We start from the raw sequence: 5,801 nt of genomic DNA, 5'->3' as shown, positions 1-5,801 counted from the left end.
AGCATGCCCAGGCGTTGTAGGGAGGTCACACAGGCACTTGGAGGCCACACATACTACTGAGCCTCATTTAGACTTGTTTTAAGGACATTACATCAAAGTTGGATCAGCCTGTAGTGTGACTCCAAATCCAGACCTCCATGGGTTGATACATTTGATTTCAATTGATCATTTTTGTGTGATTTTGTTGTCAGCACATTCAACTATGTAAAGAAAAAAGTATTTCATAAAAATATTTCATTCATTCAGATCTCATTCAGATCTATTTTAGTGTTCCCTTTATTTTTTTGAGCAGTGTAGTTATTTGTTTCAAAATGTATACCTTCACCAATTTGGCCACTTGGGTACATTTGGGCTACTTGTGTGGGACACCTGGGTGACTTCATGATAAATGTCATGTAAGCACACTCATTTTGGAAGTTATCATTCTGAAACTGTACTGTTGCCCTCTTATATTTTTCACTGAACTTGTCCCCATCATCCTAACTGAATGTTTGTTTTATCTTGTTCATTTAAAAGATGATGATAGAAAAAGAAAAAACGTATGTTTTTTTCATTTTTATCTAAACCAGATCTATTGTGTTATATTCTCCTACATTCCATTTACACTAACTTCAGAGTGTTTTCTTTCAAATGGTACCAAGAATATGCATATCCTTGGTTCTGTGCCTGAGCTACAAGGCTGTTAGATTTGGGTATGTCTTCAGGCGGAAATTGCACAAAGTAGGGGGGAGCTGTAAGAGGTTACGGTTTAATGCCACACGGTCAAGGTTAGGCTTGAACAGATCGGGAGGTTCTTAGGAACATTCCTGTGGTTGAATTGTCCTTCTAAACCTAACGTTCCCGCCGCTGTCCCCAAAATCCCCCTGAAATTTAGGGCCAGGCTTCATTTTGAGCCTGCTTTTTTCACGGATGCTGCACTCAGAGCGAGCTACGGTCAAGCGGGGCATCTCGTTGAACTCTGCACGGCCTTGAGAATATGGAAATGCCATTGTAGGCTCTGTGTGACTTTGAGCACCGCACTTTGTCACTCCATCCTTGGTGTGTGTGTGTGTGTGTGTGTTTGTTTGTGTGTGTGTGAGAGCTTTTCTTTGACATCTGTTGGGAGAAATTACTGACTTACAGTTCGAGGGTTGCCTAATCACACATATGAAGTTTTGAAAAGATCTGACCTTTTTAACCCTTTGAAACAGCACCTATGACACCATTTTAAGGCACTTCCGGTTTACACAGGAAGCTGAAAGTGAACACATATCCTCCTTGGGGTAGGCAATTATAGAATTTTGAGTTTAAGTCTTTACGTTAAGAACTGACTTATTTACGGAGTGTTTAGTGAGTGTGTTATTTCACAAAATCACAGAAGTCTCGCAGAGCTCCGAAGCACACTTTAAAAAGATTCATATGAACACGCTGCAACTGGATCTGTAACTGTTAAAAAATATATATATATATTTTTGAACATCACCAATTTGACATTGTACGATTTCTCTTAAATGACGTTAGATAAATGGCTGGTTCTTTTTTTATTGACACCGTAGGTTCATTTACTTTGACGTGAAGCGGAAAAATTATTGCTCTATTTTCATTTTGGACCTTTAATCTCAGAAAAATGGCCATAAGTCAAAAACCGTTGAGGCCTAGATGCCATCTTGTTCGGGGCCAACTGCCTATTATGCCAAACCTATGCTCACCATGTTTCGCCTTCGAAGTCTTTTCCGTTTAGGAGATAAGGCCACGTCGTGATTCGTGATGTTTTGTACATTTGCAATATGATTCCATTCGCCCTCTTGTGGTATTTACCGGGACAGCGGAAAAATGACAATTTAATATTTTATCAAACGGAAACCGAATGTCCGAGAGAGTTCGTTTGATGACTTCCTGGAAGATCCGGCCCTGCCGCACGGCCCGACGCCATCCGCAATTTATAGAAACGTTTTCGGACGTCTACTAACAGTACATTTGCCATATGGACTTTCTCACTAACCATATAGAAAGCGTCAAAATGTCCCCTTAGTTCCGTAAGACACCTGCCAGTTGGTCAGCACATGCCCGGAGCACATGTCCTGGAAATCCATCTGGGCCCGCGGCCTTGTGAATGTTGACCTGTTTAAAGGTCGTACGGAGAGCGCGATCACACAGTCGACCGGAACAGCTGATGCTCTCATGCATGCATTAGTGCTGCTTGCCTCGAAGTGAGCATTGAAGTGATTTAGCTCGTCTGGTAGGCTCATGTCACTGGGCAGCTCACGGCTGTGCTTCCCTTTGCAGTCTGTAATAGTTTGCAAGCCCTGCCACATAAGATGAGTGTCGGAGCTGGTGTAGTATGATTCAATCTTAGCCCTGTATTGGCGCTTTGCCTGTTTGATGGTTCGTCGGAGGGCATAGCAGGACTTTTTACAAGCTTCCGGGTTAGAGTCCCGCACCTTGAAAGTGGCAGCTCTACCCTTTAGAGCACGCATCTCTGTGTGTGTAGTACAGGTGATCTAGAATTTTTTTCTCTCTGGTTGAGGATTTAACATCTTGATAGAAGTTAGGTAAAATGTATTAAAGTTTCCCTGCATTAAAGTCTCCAGCCAGTAGGAGCGCTGCCTCCGGGTGAGCGGTTTCCTGTTTGCTTATTTCATACAGCTGACTGAGTGCGGGCTTAGTGCCAGCGTCCGTCTGTGGTGGTAAATAAACATCCACGAAAAGTATAGATGAAAACTCTCTTGGCAAATAGTGTGGTCTACAGTTCATCATAAGATACTCAGACGAGAACAATCTAGAGACTTCCTTAGCTTTCGTGCACCGGCTGTTTACAAATATGCACAGACCGCCCCCCATGTGCTGTTCTATCTAGCCGGTGCAGCGTATATCCTGCTAGCTGAATATCCATGTCATCATTCAGCCATGATTCCGTGAAACATAAGATGTTACAATTTTTGATGTCCTATTGGTAGGATATTCGTGATCGTACCTTGTCTAATTTATTGTCCAATGATTGTACGTTGGCGAGTAATATTGACAGTAACGGCAGCTTCCCCTTCACCTTCTCCGGATCCTTACAAGTCACCCCGCTCTGTGTCCTCTGTCCCTTCTTTCTCTTGCCAATAATGGGGATGTCGGCCTTGTCGAGTTTCTCTAATCCGAGGTGAGTTATCGCTGTCCTGATATCCAGAAGCTCTTTTCTGCCGTAAGATACGGTGGCAGAAACATTATGTACAAAATAAGTTACAAATAACGTGGGGGAAAAAACACAAAATAGGACAATTGGTTAGGCACCCGTAAAACCGCTGGCATTTCTACCTGCGCCATTTTATCAACTATTTAAAAAAAAAAAATACAATTATGCCACGCTTGTATCGTCCTACCGAAGAAGATCGAGTCTGTAATCACTGCCAAAGATGATTTTAACAAAAGTACTGAGTAAAGGGTCTGAATATTTATGTAAATGTAATATTTCCTTTTTTAAATTTTTAACAGTTGGAAACTTTAGAGTGTTTTCTATCCAAATCTACTAATTATATGCATATCTGATCTTCTGGGCCTGAGTAGCAGGCAGTTTAATATGGGCACTGTTTTCATCCAAAATTCTGAATGCCCTACCCTAGTGAATATAAAATCCCCTGATTAGCCTTGTTAAAATCCCAATTCTGAATTGTCCTTATGTTATGTCCTGATCTGGCTATGCCTAATGGCTGTGGGCTACACTAGTTAATTTAGCAGACAAGATTTGCTTAGAATTCTGTGGCATTATTTTATAGTATGAAGAATACAATTGAACAAAGTTGAATAAAATAGAAAGGATATTTTCTCCAAACGATTTGAGGGAGTGTGCACATATAGCTATTCTGTGTTGAGCGGTTAACAAAGAAATAGGTATATGCTTTATGCTTAATTTAGAGTTATTAATGTAACTTTAGTTGTTCTACAAACGTTGGGCTATAGGTTTTAATGTTTAATACATTGTAAGGCTGCATGATGCGACTAATGATGATTTTAAATAATTTGCTTGAAAGGAATGAGCTCTGCTTAGTTTTTTTTTGTGTAGGCTGTACACACTACATCAGATACTCATTCACAATTTGACAAGCACTTGATAACTTGCCTAGAATTTCACGGGGCATCCCCTTTGTCTGGCCATAATGCACCCCCAAAAAATCCATGCCTTTCGTGGCCAGCGGCCCTTGTTCCCTTCTACCTGTGTCACACCCTAATGTTTCACCTATCTTTGTGCTTGTTTCCACCCCCCTCAACAGGTGTCTCCAATCTACCCTCATCATACCCTGTGTATTTATATCTGCGTTTTCTGTTTGTTTGTTGCCAGTTCGTCTTGTGTCATCAAGTCCTACCGGCGTGTTCCTGTGTTTGCTGTGCTCTAGTTTTATTTTCTCTTGGTCTTCCCAGTTCTGACCTTGATCCTGCCCACCGTCCTGTACCTGTCTGACCCTTTGCCTGCCTTTACTTACCTTTTGCCTGCCCCTTAAGCTATACTAAACTCTGAAACTCGTACTATCTGCTTCCTGTGTCTGCATCTGGGTCTTAGCCTGAGCCATGATAACCTGCGTGCTGAGCACTCTGAATCACCTCACACTCACATAGCTCTCCATCACGTGATCAGGTCTTTCTCACAGGCTACAAGTGAAGACAGACACATCGGGGATGCAACTGTGCGTGTCCTTATCCAATTCCGAGGTGCATAGTGAAGAAATTGGAAGAACTGTCCACATTTACTCTTCGTCAGCCAACAAGACGAGTAGGTGTAATGAAAAGCACTAGCCTATGTCAATCTACTATCCCCCATAGTAGAAAAGTCAACCTATTCTGTGCAATAAATAAATATTCCAAACAGTCTGGGACAGTTGTGGAATCTGAGATCCCAAATTAATACAATCGCCTTTCATCAAAATCATGTTTTTACGCAATGTGGCTGACGCAACAGATCAGAACGTTTAGCTTAAAATGTTGATAAACTATTAAGCTATTTCTTCACATTCTAAGAGCAGCAATGTGCACATGGTAGTAAGCTATAAGCGCAAATGTTCCATTTAATTCAAATTGTATTGATCACATACACATATTTAGCAGATGTTATTGGGGGTTTAAACGTGTTAACCCTCGCAAGGCTGCAGGCCCAGACGGCATCCCAGGCCGCATTCTCAGAGCATGCGCAGACCAGCTGGCTGATGTGTTTACAGGCATATTCAATCAATCCTTATCACAGTCTGCTGTCCCCACATGCTTCAAGAGGGCCACCATTGTTCCTGTTCCCAAGGAAGCTAAGGTAACTGAGCTAAATGACTACCGCCCTGAGACACCACTTCCGTCATCATGAAGTGCTTTGAGAGACTAGTCAAGGACCATATCACCTCCAACCTACCTGACACCGTCGACCCACTCCAATTTGCCATCACACTGCACACTGCCCTAACCCATCTGGACAAGAGGAATACTTATGTAAGAATGCTGTTCATCGATTACAGCTCAGCATTTATCACCATAGTACCCTCCAAACTCGTCATTAAGCTAGAGGCCCTGGTTCTCAACCCCGCCCTGTGCAACTGGGTCCTGGACTTCCTGACGGGCCGCCCCCAGGTGGTGAGGGTAGGTAACAACATCTCCACCCCACTGATCCTCAAAACTGGGTCCCCACAATGCTGTATTCTCAGCCCTCTCCTGTACTCCCTGTTCACACACAACTGCGTGGCCATGCACGCCTCCAACTCAATCATCAAGTTTACAGACACTACTGTGGTCGGCTTGTTTACCAACAATGACGAGACAGCCTACAGGGAGGAGGTGAGGGCCCTCGGAGTGTGGTGCCA

Source organism: Oncorhynchus kisutch, linkage group LG11 (genome assembly GCF_002021735.2).
Source record: "Oncorhynchus kisutch isolate 150728-3 linkage group LG11, Okis_V2, whole genome shotgun sequence".
Classification (NCBI taxonomy): domain Eukaryota; kingdom Metazoa; phylum Chordata; class Actinopteri; order Salmoniformes; family Salmonidae; genus Oncorhynchus; species Oncorhynchus kisutch.
The sequence above is the reverse complement of the archived record's forward strand: the minus strand, read 5'-3'. Positions refer to the sequence as shown.